A 13,110-nucleotide genomic window follows, 5' to 3' on the forward strand; every position below is an offset into this window, starting at 1 on the left:
CCTGGCTGGCTACACTGTGCAGGCAAGAAAGGGCTATGCCCCTGCCCCCGGGAGCTGACTTCTATTTGGGGAGATGACACGCACTGAAAAAAAATGTAACTAACACCCCCGGCAGCTCTGGTTGGAGTTCAGAGGAAGGCTGGAAGGTTGGCCTCATAGATTGGCTGGGTTTCAGTGGCACTGGGAGGAAGGGGTCGATCCCTGGATGTCAGCTCCAAGAGGACAGGGCTGTGCGTTTGTTTAATTTGTTCACCGCTCTATCACTGACGCTTAGCACAGTGCTTGGCTCATTGAAGGCAATGAACAATGTCTGATGAATGAGAAGATTTGTGCAGGCAGAGATGGAGGAGCATCTGAAAGTGGAAGTGGGGAAACTTGGAGCATCGCGCTGGCAGGGATGGGATGAGACCAGTTTGGGCTAGAATGTGGGGCTCCTGTTCCGGGGAGATCAGACCACCCTGATGGGTTGGAGCCCGTTGGTAAGGGTCCTGAATACCGAGCCAAGTGGCTGTCTTCCTCAGCCCCTAACATTCTCTAGCCTGTTCCCCTTCCAGCTAGCTCCTCCCCTTATCCTCCCTCTCAGATATTTTTGGACCCTTCTGGAGAGGGGACTGCATTCTGAGCTCAAACAGGTGCAGGCAAAGTCTGGCCTGGAGTTCTGGGCCCACAGGAAGTGGGTTTCGCTGGGAGCTCAGCCCAGAACTAGGCCAGGGGAGAGCCCTGGGGTTGGGGAGCCCCCTCCCTCCCTCCCCCACCAGGTCCCTGCCAAAACTTCGGCCCCTGGTACTCCTCCAAGTGGCCATTCAGTTAGGACCTCGTCCAGATGGTTGCCTCCCACAGCATTTTCCCTAGATGGCAATAGGTAAGGACTTGACAAAGCCATTGCCTTGATCACTCCATCTCTGATGTGCATCTGACTCCACAGCTGCCTGTTCCGTGCACCTGCACACACCAGTTTCCAGCTGCTGTTGGTTACTTGGTTTTTCCTGAATTTCCTCCTACCCTTTACTCCAGGCGTCAAGTAGTAGAAGACTGCTTATTTGTTTAGTTTATCCCAGGAGGTAAAGGCACCAGGAAAGCTCCCTGGGGGCTGGGGAGGGGTCTGGAAACACTAGGGAGGGGCCACAGCCCTCACTGTGGCCCGAAGGAGCCCATCCAGCAGAATGAGCCTGGGTCCGAGCTGTGATGGGAATAGAAGTCCGGTGGCCTTTTGATCCCGTCTTTTCCTGCCTCAGTTTCCTTTCTGAATTGGTAGTTAGCCTGGCAGGGTCTGGATGGAGACCCCAGAGGTTGCCAGCCTGGGGTGGAGTGTGGCATGCACTGTGGGACAAGCCATGGCATTGTCACAACTCACCACCAAGCCCCTTACCATCTCTGCACCTGTTTGCTCACCCATAAAACATGGTAATAATATTTGCCCTATTTGCAGCTTGGGGTGGTTCTGCAACTAAAATAAGAAAATGGCTATCGAATGCTTCAAATGTTTTTCGATCTCAGATACTTTTTACGGTTAGAAGGACCGTGACAATGATTCTAGGCTCTTACTGAGGACGGTATGCCTGTAGCTTGACACCTGCCACTGGTTTCCTCAAATATCATGAAACTCGAACAACTCAGGGAATCCATCAACACATCTGCCCCTTCTCAGCACTGTTAATATCCTTGGGATTCTCTGTCCTCAAAGAGTGTACAAACCAGGAGGGAAGGCTGTCCCCGCTCATGATAGGAGTAGGGAACCATATAAGGCAGATGTAATCAGGGGCTAAAAATAAGTAGCCCGAGCTTGCAGAGAGAGGGGGAGCAGGGGGCAGGGACGGGGCCCGGGGGCTGGTGAGCTTGACCAGCTTAGCCTGAGAGGGGCTGCGAAGCTTTCAAAGGGCCTGGATTAGGGGTTGGTCCCTATATTATCTTCCTGGGGCTGCCATAACAAATGACCCCAAACTGGGTGTCATTCAAACAGAAGTTTGTTCTCTCCCAGTCTGGAGGCTGGAAGCCTGAAATCAAGGTGTGGGCAGGGCTGAGCTCCTTTGAAAGGCTCCAGGGGGCTCCTTCTGCCTCTTCCAGCTTCTGGTAGACCCGGCAGGCCCTGGCCTTCCTTGGCTGCTGGGTGACTCTCTCCAACCTCTGCCTCTGTCCTCAGGTGGTCTTCTCTCTGTATGTCTCCTCCTCTTATAAGGACACCAGTCAGTGGACTCAGAGCCCAGGCCAGGCCAGTACAGCCTCATCTCAACTAATCACCTGTGTGCAGACCCTGTTCACAAACAGTGTCACATCCTGGGGTTCCAGGTGGGGTGCTCACCCGCTCCAGTTCCTTAGCCGTGGACCCAGACTGCTGAGCGGCTGCTGGCTCTGAGACAGTCCTCGTCTCTCTCCCAAGTGGTCATCGTCCCCTGGGCATGGATGGCTCCTGTTTCCCTGGTCCTCTCTTGGGCCCCACGGCTCACACGATTGCCCCAGCCGCTGATCTGGAGCTCTGCTGACACACCCAGGGCGCGTGTGTGAAATGAATGGACCGACAGCTGTGCGGGGGCAGGGGATTCTGGGAGCAGCACCTCGCCTAGCGGTGGTGCTGGGAGCACGGTGGGGAGGAGTTTCCAGCTCCCTGTCAGGTGTGCTCAGGTGCAGTGTGAGTTGGAGTCCAGCCGTCCTGAGGGCAAAGGGTCTGGTTCCCAGCTGGTCATGTGGTGGAGAGGGCAGTGGGCTGAGAACCCGGAAACTCAGGCCCCCGTGGGCCCAGCCCTGCACTGTCTCCTGCGGGTGCGGAGGGGGAGTGAGCAGGGCGTGGGATGCACTTTGAGAAGCCACTTGGGGAGACAACTTCCCAGTGACCCTCCCTGGCCTCCGTGAGGGGTTTGCATCTGGGCAGGATCCCCTGGCTGGAGGCTATCTGGGTCTCCTTCTGGCAGAATTAGGGGTCCCCAACCCAGAGTCTGCGAGGGTCAGGCCAGCTCTGGAAGCTGGTGGCTATAGCTTTGTGGTACTCTCTGTGGTTTGTCCTCGTTCTGGAAGAGAGTAGGGGTGGGGGCAGGTCTCTAGGGTCCCCTTGCCTTTCCAGAAGGGCTCACCCGTGAATCCAGTCTGTTCTCCTCTCTCCAGCTTGTCCCACCCTCTGGACCACAGACTCTGTTCCCCACACATGCTTGGCTTGATTCCTGTAGCCACCCCAAAGGCACCCCCCACCCCGGCCTCTGCCAGGAGCTCCTGAGATGGGCCCCCCATGTCCAATCCCTGCCTGGCATGGAGACTCTGCTGCCAGGAAGCCCCCTCTGCCCGCTGCCCCCTCCTGTTAGATGTTGTGTCTTTAAGGGGAGGGTCTTTACACCCAGGAATCCATACAGTGGTTATCGAAGCAACCTCCTGAGCCGATAAGGCAGCTGCTCCTAGGACCCTTTGATCACAAAATAATAGGCCTGGGCAAGATAGGTGACTCCACCCATGGGGACTTTTCTGGTTCTGAGTCCTGGTTTCTGAATATCTTCTCTTCCAGGACTTTGAACTTTCTGCCACTGAGTTGAGGACAGGCCTCACATTTTGCCACCATCCATCCGTCCATCCAACGACTGTTCTAGGTGCTGCGATACAAAATCTCTGATAGGCAGGAAGCCAGAGCAGTAAGGAGTCTGCAGGTAGACAAAAGGTTCAGCTAAAATTAGGGAGAAAGAAAAGAACTGAAGACAGTTTATCTATTTCTTTAAGTAGCTTTATTGAGATAGAATTCATATACTGCACAGTTAGCCCATTTAAAGTAGTTCAGTATTTTTTAGTATATTCACAGAAATGTGCAACCGTCAGCACAGTCAATTTTAGGACATTTTTGATTACCTCAAAGAGAGACCCCCCATCCCCATCAGTAGTCACCCGCATTCCTCCCCAAATCCCCCACCCCCTGGCAGCCACTAATCTGCCTTCTGTCTCTATGGATTCCCCTGTTCCAGATATTTCATTTAAATGGAATCATACAGTATGTGGTGTTCTGTGTCTGGCTTCATTCATACAGCACCGTGTCTTCAAGCTTCATCCACCCTGTAGTGTGTGTCAGTGCTTCATTCCTTTTTATGGCTGAATAATATTCCACTGTGTGGATGGCCTACATTCTGTTTATCCATTCGTCTGTTGATGGACATTTGGGTCGTTTCCACCTCTTGGTTATCGTGCATAATGCTGCTGTGAACATTAGTGTGTACGTTCTTGTGTGGAGATGTGTTTCGAGGAGAGTTTATCCTAACGTGAGCAATGCCGTATACTTTTCTAGTACTACTCGGCTTTCAGAACTCCATCACGTGTCACGTGAGCCTCCTGCTCTTGGGCGGAGAGTAGGTGCTCCATCGATAGCTGTGACATGACGGCACAACGAAGTGTAAAACAGGCACAGAGAGTGAAAATCCTTGCTCAGCATTTGCTCCCCACTGCTGATTAGGGGAGCAGATTTGGGCTCCTGACTCTGTCCTTCTCTCTCCATCTTCCTCCCCAGAGTCGCAGAGTCCCCGGGGCTTCTCCTTGCCGGTTTCATCCCAGGGGCAGGTTCTTCGAGGGCCTTCCACCACTGGCTGCTCCTGCCCTTTTAGGAGGGATATCCCCTGGCAAGATAGCAAGGCCAGGTGGACCGCAGACCCACAATGTTCCTGGAGCTGATGGGCATCAGCCCTGTTGACCGCCCATGGCCTTGGAGATAAGGCCTCAGCCTGGGACAGGGAGCCGGAGGCAGGCCTGATACAGCCTCCTGCAGGCAGGTTCCACCCTCTGCAACCAGTAGGTCCCTGGAAAGATGGGTATAGGTTGACTCCCAAGGTCAAGGCACAAGGACAGTAGTTCTCAGATTCTAGCATGTGTGAAGACCATCTGGGCTCTTGTTAAAAAGGCAGACTCCTGAGGCCTCCCCACCCTCCACCCTGAGTGGGATGCAGACGGTCTGGGGAACCAGCCAGGAATAGAACTTTTAACCAAGCTTCTCCAGGATCCTTTTGCAAATGGCCTTGAGCCACACCTTGAGAAGGGCTGACCCAGGGGAGGAGGCACATTCCTATCGGGTGCTCAGGGCATCCAGCAGACATTCCCTGTGCAGGGTGTCTGCCAGGCCTCGTGCCTGCGGGACACCTGTGATCCTGAGAGGGACAAGCCTCAGGCGCTAGCATCCATGGGGAACAGGGTAATAAAAAGACTGTCACGTAACGTGACAGGTGCTGCGGGAACACAGAGCAGAAGCAGCTTGGTACGGAGGGGCCAGGGAGGCCTCCCAGGGGATGGACCTTAAAGCCGAGACCTGAAGTGGGAGCTGGGATTAGCCAGGCCTAGGGTCGGGGAGCAGGGCACTCAGGGAGACTGATAGGGAATGCACGAGGACTGAGAGCAATTTCTTAAAGCATTCTGCAGGCATTTATTGTGTGAGTCTCGGTGCTCAGAGCTTTCTCAGGCTCTGTGGGATATAAAGGGGTAATGGGCCTCTCTCTTGCCCTGGAGGGAATGACAACCTGGAAGGGAAGACAGGACATCCCCTGCCCCCAGCTCCTGCACACAGGTCACAGCCACATAGGGCTCAGTGTGGACAGTCGTGGACACTGAGTCAGTTGAGGTCAGCGGGGGGCCCGTGTGGGCTGGGGTGGTGAGACCTGGAAGGCGGCGGGAGGAGAGGGGACATAGCTGGTGGGAAGGCCTGGGCTGCTGGATCTGTGGGGAGCAGAGGGCATTCCAGGCATGAGGTGCTGTGGCCATCGGCAGACCCATTTCAGGCTGGATTACACTTCCCAAAAAGATGCACTGAAGTCCTAACCTCTGCATCTCAGAATGCGACCTCTTCTGAAAATCAGGTGGTTGCAGATGTAGGTAGTTAGTTTGTGTTCTTAGAGGAAAAGGGGAAGGGACACTGCGTAGAGGCTCAGGGAGAAGGCAGTGTGTGCCGGAGGCAGAGACAGTGGACATGCGTCGACAAGCCAAGGATGCTGGGAAGAGACAGGGAGGAGCCTCCCCTAGAGCCTTGCAGGGAAACGGGGCCCTGCGACAACTTGAGGTTGGACTTCTGGCCTCAGGACCATAAGAAAATATGTTTTTATTGCTTTAAGCCACCAGGTCATGGTGCTTTGTTACAGCAAATACGGGAAACATGCATACAAGACAATGTGCAGGGATGTGGGGCCCTTGTCAGCGGGGGGTGGTGGCCCTTTGGGTAGGCAGCCTGCTGGATCTTCAGGTGCAGCCCGGCGGGGGCGGCGTGTGGCCCGCGGTGATGACCAGGAAGAGTTACCCCGGGGACAGCATGTGCGGAATGCACTTTTGCTCTCGCCGCCCCCCCCCCCCGCCCTGCCCTTGGCTTTCACCTTCCCCTCCCCAGGGGAGCCCTGTGAGAACTAAAGAGTAGGTGGCCCATCCTGGCCTCCTGCACAGCCACCAGGTGCCAAAGGAAAAGAAAGTGTAGCGAGATTCTAGTGTGGTGTCAGTATTTGGAGAGACCAGCCGGAGAACCCAGGCCCCATTGACGTGGGAGGAAGCTGCCCTGGGGTTTAATTGCCTGTGAAGATTCTTCCCTGGGGATGGGGATGTCAGAGAGGGAGCCCCATGGGAGGGCCGGGAGGCCTGGTCTGTGGGAAGGACAGAGCCCAGGGTCCCTGGGAAACATGGCCCACGTGTCTGGGGTTCAGGGGTCGAGGCCACTTGGGGATACAAATCAGAAACAAGTCTGCTCCTGGGAGGGGGAGAGGTGAGATTTCTAGAATGTTCCACCAGAGAGTGACTTGGGTGTTCTAGACATCTTTGTTCAAGCTCTGGAGCTGTAACTGAGGGAAACAGATGGATTTGCTCCCGAGCCCTGGACGTGTGTACCAGTCGCACGCAGAGCCTCAGGTGGGAGGTGGTCTTCTTCCCTTTCTCTGTGACCCGGATGATGGAAGGTTCTTCTGGTCCAGTCTTGTGGCCTCTGCTGTCCTGAGCTCAGAGACTGGCTCTCCTGGAACCAGCTGCTCTTTGTCTCCTGGTGAGGGAGACAGGGAGCCCCTCCCCGCATACTTTTCCCAGTGACTCAGAGACACGAATGCAGGGCTGGGCCGGGTGCAGGCGACCTCCAAACTTCAGGAGCTTAAAACTCACCCCATCCCTTCTCCAAATCTCCATCCAGAGCTGTGCTCAGGGACCCAGCCTGACATCAGGGCCCTCGGCTGGCCCTCGCTGGGAGGCCACACTTCATAGGAATGAGTAGGGGAACTGATAGGTAATCCCAGGAATGCCGGGCCCTAGGGTTGGGGCAAGACGTGGACTGAAAGGGTTGAAAATGTCAGGGGCAAAGGAAGCCATTGCTGTTTAGAACGCACATGAAAGGCCAGGTGAGGAGTCTGGGGACCTTGTGTGTATGTCCTGCTTTGCCCCAACGGGCTAGGTGACTTCTGGCAGGGTCTTTCCCATCTCTGGGCCTTGGTCTCTTCATCTGTGAAATGAGAGTTGGGCTAGTGAATTTCTCAGTTTCCTTCCAGTTCTGCAAGTCTCTAATGCAAAATTCACCCTAAGTCTGAGCAGCGAGATAAGATTTGGGGTCGTGAACTCAGGGACCCAGAAGTGGAGCCCATCTGTCTCGAATTTGGGAAGAGAAGGTGGAAAGATCTAGCATCTTAGTGTCTGGGCAGCAGTTTTCACGGAAGGGTCCAGGGCACTTGGGGTGGAATATTCGCGTTTTATTGCTGCCCCAGCTTCTGTCCTTGCTTGACCTTCTTCCGCAGCCTCCTCTGAGCAAACCTGGGGACTAGTGGCAGCGGGAGGTGAGATCCACTAAGGGCGACGCACCCCTGGGCAGGCGTGTTGGTGGGGTTGGTGCCACTGAGTGGTGCAGAGCTGCTGCTGGTGCCAACATGAAGGGGCCGCCGGGGCCGTGGTTGTGCAGGCCGGTGTGTGAGGCCCGTGGAAACATCAGCTCTGATTTCAGGATGAGCAAAGCACCACCGAGGGGAAGCTAGAGCCGCTCTCTCAAGTCTAGTGCAGCCAAAGCTGCATTCTTGAGGCCTGAGTCACTCCTGAAGAACTTACTGTTTTCCCTCTGTGCTCACTCGTCATAAGGATGGTGGCGAAGCCACGTGGGCACTTCGAGGTGCCTGTCTCCCATCGTGCTGCTGTCGTTTCCCAGAGCAAGGAAGGGCCTTCACCTGTTCTTACGCAGACTCGACCCTATGAGCATCTGTTTAGACATCCCCCTGATATGCCTTTGCACTGGGGCAAAGTGCAGGGTCCCCTCACTAGGCTGGATGGGAGGGTCCTGGGAGGTGGAGGACGGGGGAAGCCCTATGTAATCATGTAAGATTCTGGGTGAGTCAGGGCTGCCTGCAAGTGGGGGTCTGTGATGGTAGGCGTTAGCCTGCGGCTCAGCAGGGCGAGATCTGGGCCCGGGAGTGTGGCAGCTCAGGCTCGTTCCTGTCCCAGGCCAGCAGGAGCCACGGAGAGCAGGGCTACCCCCAGGCGCCCGGAGCCCCTCATCTGAGCTGCTTCTGGCTAGAAGGAGAGGAGAAGGACCTGGGCAGAAAGACCTCTCCTGGCCCACGGACTGACCCCCAAGAAACAGGGGGTTGAGAAGAGCAGAGTGCAGGTGAGCCGGCGTGGCTCCTGTCCAAAGCTGCTTCTGTTTTGGCCCACTCAGTGAGCTTGGGATTTGGCCTGGCATCTTTGCTCTTCTAGGAAATTATTATTATGAAACCTGACATTCATAGAATGCTTTTAAACATCATCTGATGTTTAAGATAATCCAAAGGGGTTGGCAAAGCATCATTCTCTGTGTTTTATGGGTGGCTGGAGCTGGGCTGGGGAGCGAGGAGCAGCCCGGGTCCCGGCCGTTTGGCAGGTTAGGAAGGCGCTATGGGGCAGAGCCCCGCCCTCCGGACTTCTAGCTGCGCCCAGAGAGACCTGTCTGGCTCTGGGTCTCATGGCAAAGGAAAGCCCTGAGATGTGGGCCTGGCCCAGGAAGGTGTCAGATCCGGTTCCCAAGCTCAGGAAAATAGTGGACTTCCTCCTGCTTCCCCGGCTTGGGGAGGAGGCGGGTCTGTGTTGCAGCTCCCCCACCCACCAAGCCGATGATGGCTCAGACTTGAACCCAAGGCATCTGTCTGACTGAGACCTCAGGGAGCCACATTCCTTTGGCCCCTAGTGGGTCGCTCCCTGCCTGGTGCCCCAAAGTTGGACCATCAGCACTCCTAGGACCTCATGGACCCCAGGGGGGTTCTCTTTCTTCATGTGTGGAGGGGGAGGTGGGGGGACCAGCCACCTGCCTTTGTCTCTCTCAGAAGCCAGCCTGCATCTCTCCCTTCTTGTTTTCCTCTCCTGCTCAGCTCGGCCACTCTGAATGGAGGAATTATTGCCAATGGCTTCCGCAGGGATCTATGTTTTTTTAGGCAGGGTTGCTCTCTGGGAAAACCGGGTGCAACATAGAGCGTCCCTTTAATAATCGAGTCACACTCAGGGGTTAAGTCTTAATGTTTTGCTTCTTCCAAATGTCCTTGCCTTTTGAAAGCGCGTGCTTATCCATTTCCATGAATCCTGCAGGGGTCAGTGACAAGCGCGTGTGTGCACCACAGCTGTGGGGTTGTGGGCAGTTTCTCTCTGTACTTCCCAACCCAAGAGTTCCCAGGGATTAGGGGTGGGGATTGGGGTGGAGCTATTCTGTCAATCTCTGGACTTTACAGGTTAAAAACAATTGTCTTGACATCTTGAAGTATTCTTTTTGAAGCAAAGAAGACAAGGGTAGGCTGAGAAGTCGCTGTCCTTCTGAGGCTGACTCACCCCATCATTTGGGGGTGTTTGTGGTCAGGTGCCGGGAAAGCTCATGAGACTGGGACTTGGTGGTGGGCTGGGTTCCAGAACCAGCCCGCCACTAAGTAGCCTAACTAGCTCTGTGGCCTTGGGACAGTCATTTATCAGAGTTCTAGGATTCTGAGCAGTGAAATTCAGGAGGCGGTCCCTTTTGACCCCAACCTCCTGGTTCCCACTGATTGCCGCCTTTGTCATCATGTCCTAGGTGAATCATTTTGGGGCTAGAGTCCAGCCAGGGACAAGCTGTGCCGGTGGGATTAGCCTTGACTTTCTGAGCTTAGCCAGGAGGCCAGAGAACCTTCCAAGAAAGGCTGCCTCATTCACGGCACCCTGGTCACCTTGTCTGGGGGGGAAGAGGGGTGGGCCCACAGAATGGCGAAGGGGAGGGTCTCAGGGTCCCGGGAGGAGGCGGGCACTTCCCTCCTAAGTTCCTTTTCAGTGTTGGCATCTGCAGAGCAGTCTGAAGGCTCATCCAAGAAGAGAAGGAACGAGGGGCCCTGAGCAGTGACCGTTTACTGTGTGAATAAGGTCAAGAAAAAATGTGACACCAGAAGGGGCTGCTGCTGCTGGTCCAGTCCCGGAGTGTTCAGAGACAGGATCTGGGACATGGAGGGGTCAGTCTGCCACACTGGCCTCATGGACTCTGATTCTGAAGTGCTCTCCACTGCACTTGAGAACCGCCTATATGAGATGTTGAATGTGTGGACCAAGGACTGCCTGGTGAAGACTGGTGAAGACTTCCTGATTCCTGGAGACAGATGTGTCCAGGGGTAGAGGTGGAAATTGATTGTGCCCCCGGGACTTTGTTTTTTTAACTGATGACTCATCTACATAATTATGTATGAGTAGTGGTGTATTATACCTGTGTGTGACTTTGGATGCAATGGTTTCAGTTCAAATGGATGAGAAATCCCACAGAGGAATAACCTTCGGTGGATGCTTAGAAACATGTGCTAAGGAGATGTGGAGGATTGGAACTGGATTTCCATTCAATTTCATGAAGAGGTCAACCGAAACAGGCCAACCAAATAAAAGATCTGGGTTGTTGACCTCTCTTCTCCTGACCTCCAGTTTCAGCTTCAAGACAGACTCTCCCTGACATTGGTACTGACGGTAGCTCAGAGTGGTAGTTCTCAAATGTTGGTGTTCATTAGAATCACATTGTGAAACGCCCGGATTCACATGGACTCAACCCTGGAGACCAAGCCTCTGTGTGGGAGAAGCCCTGCAGGGCCTGGATGCCACCTCCTGTGGGCCAGAGAGCTCTGCTGTGTTTCTTGGCCTGAGTGCTGGCCCATCCCTGGATGCCCTGTTGAACCAACACTTGACTTTCCTGTGTCTGCGTCCTCATTTCAAGAGAATAATCCTTGCTCTCCTGGCCTCCAGGGGCAGATGAAGAAGAGCACAGAGCCACTTTGGGAAGCTTGATGTTCTGCGTGAAGGTCAGACATCCCCGAGCTCCGTGCTGGGCATGTGGTGATCAGCAAAGTGCAAAGGTGCTGGGAGGGGGCGCTTCTTGGGCTGTTGGAGAAAATGATCACAAGAAGGAGTTCTTAGGGAAGAGGCAGGAGAGGCAGGACAGTGGTTGTCAGCCCCTCCCAGCTTTGGCAGTGGGACAGACAGACCCAAGGAGAGCTGCTGGGCAGGGAGTACCAAGGAGGGGGCTGAATCTTGGCTCCTTCATCTTCCCTCCCCACCAGGCACTTCCATGGAACCCCAGCATCTCATGGGACATGGTTTGCCAACTATGCGGGGGCAGAAAGCGCTCTAGACTAAGGGTCATGAACTTGGACTCTGTCCCAACCCTACCCCTGACCTTGGGCAAGTCTTTAAAGCTTCCTCCTCTGCAGCTGGACTCACCAAGGCCCTTGGCAACCCCACAGTTCTCTGAGTCCATGAGAAAGTGCTTGGGAAGAGTTAGTAGCTGGGGGAAAAAATCAGGTGTTCGGTGGTGGAGAGCAGAGAGAGGAACTGAGCCTGGGGCTCCTGCCAAGGCTGTGGGCGGGGGAGCAGCTGCAAGGCTGAGCCCCGGGATGGGGCTAATGGGAGAGGGGAGTGTCAGGAGAGAAAGCAGAGCCTGTTTAGGCTGGGCTCTGCTTGGGCATTGGCCTGTCAGGCTCAGGGGCCATCCCATGATATACGGGGCTGAGCTGGGGGCTTGCTATTCATGTACCCTGACGTCAGCACCCAGCTCTGTCCTGGGCCCGAGCATCTGCCCTGGCAGCAGCACATACAGTGTGGTACTGCGTGTCCAGGGATAGATCAAGACTCATCTTACCAGGCTCTCAACCTGTCCAAGGTGTCCTGGGTCCTCTGTCCCCTCCCTTACCTTCTCCTCCAGGGCCACTTGGGGGCTTCAGCAAGATGCCAGAGGTCAGGGAGGGTGGAAAGACACTGGGCTCGATGTCATGGAGTTGAAGGAGTTGGAGGCTCTTGAAGCCTCTCACTGCATCCTGGAGGAGAGATCGGATCGGATGGCACAGCTGCTTCCTGGGGCTCAAGCTCTGGGGGCCCAATGGCATAGCTTGTTTCATTGAGAGACTTTCTGTCAGAGAAGTAATTTTTAGCTTGGGAAGGAAGGTCGCAGGGCATGAAGTCATCACCCTTGGTCTTTTTCACTCCAAATTGCTTAGTAGAAGGGCAGGGGCAGCTTGACACTAAGTCATAAAAACCAGGGAAGAGTATGGATGTAAATGTGTATACACACATGCACACACTTGCGTTCCTGTCCAGGGCCCAGGCGTGGAAAATACACAGCAGTGTGAAAGTCATGGTAAACCCCCAAAGTCTGGGATCCTTATCTCCCTTGGGATGAAGAAGCCCTCTCTCCCCAACCAGGAAAGAGGGTGTTTTGAGACTGTTAGAAATGCCACATGTAGTCAGACCCAGAGTCTGTTCAGCCCAGTATCATCCCCATCAAAATCACTATCACCATTATCATCATCACCATCAGTACCACCACCATCAAGACGAACATCGTCATCATCACCACCATCACCGTCACCAACACCATCAATATCATCATCACCACCATCAACATCATCATCACCGCCATCACCGTCACCATCACCACCACCATCAACATCATCACCACTACCCCTATTACCACCATCACCACCATAACCATATCATCATCAACAACATCAACAGTAGAGGGTGACAGGGCATGTTGGAAAGGGCTGGATTCCCCAGAGAAGAAACCTTGACCACTGCTACTCCAAGGTCAAATGCCAAGCCCCGGTAACCTATTCAATTTGGGACCCTCCAGGGGGTGCATGAGTGAGGAGGGATCAGGAGCAGAAGCCTTGGGGTCAGGCTGGGCAGAGCTTTGCAGCT

General features: G+C 54.7%; 1 protein-coding gene across 3 annotated transcripts in view; it reads left to right on the forward strand.

Moving 5' to 3' along the window:
* Window positions 1–13,110, forward strand: part of SRL (sarcalumenin) — a 34,900-nt gene that overhangs the window by 6,682 nt on the left and 15,108 nt on the right. Inside the window, exon 2 of one of the 3 annotated variants that reach the window (XM_045512719.2) lies at window positions 10,214–11,216. The exons of the other annotated variants lie outside the window; for them this stretch is intronic. The gene's annotated coding sequence lies outside the window, so the exon portion shown is untranslated. The remainder of the gene's footprint in view (window positions 1–10,213; window positions 11,217–13,110) is intronic. 3 annotated transcript variants of the gene reach the window in all.

Source organism: Camelus bactrianus, chromosome 18, assembly GCF_048773025.1.
Source record: "Camelus bactrianus isolate YW-2024 breed Bactrian camel chromosome 18, ASM4877302v1, whole genome shotgun sequence".
Taxonomy (NCBI): Eukaryota; Metazoa; Chordata; class Mammalia; order Artiodactyla; family Camelidae; genus Camelus; species Camelus bactrianus.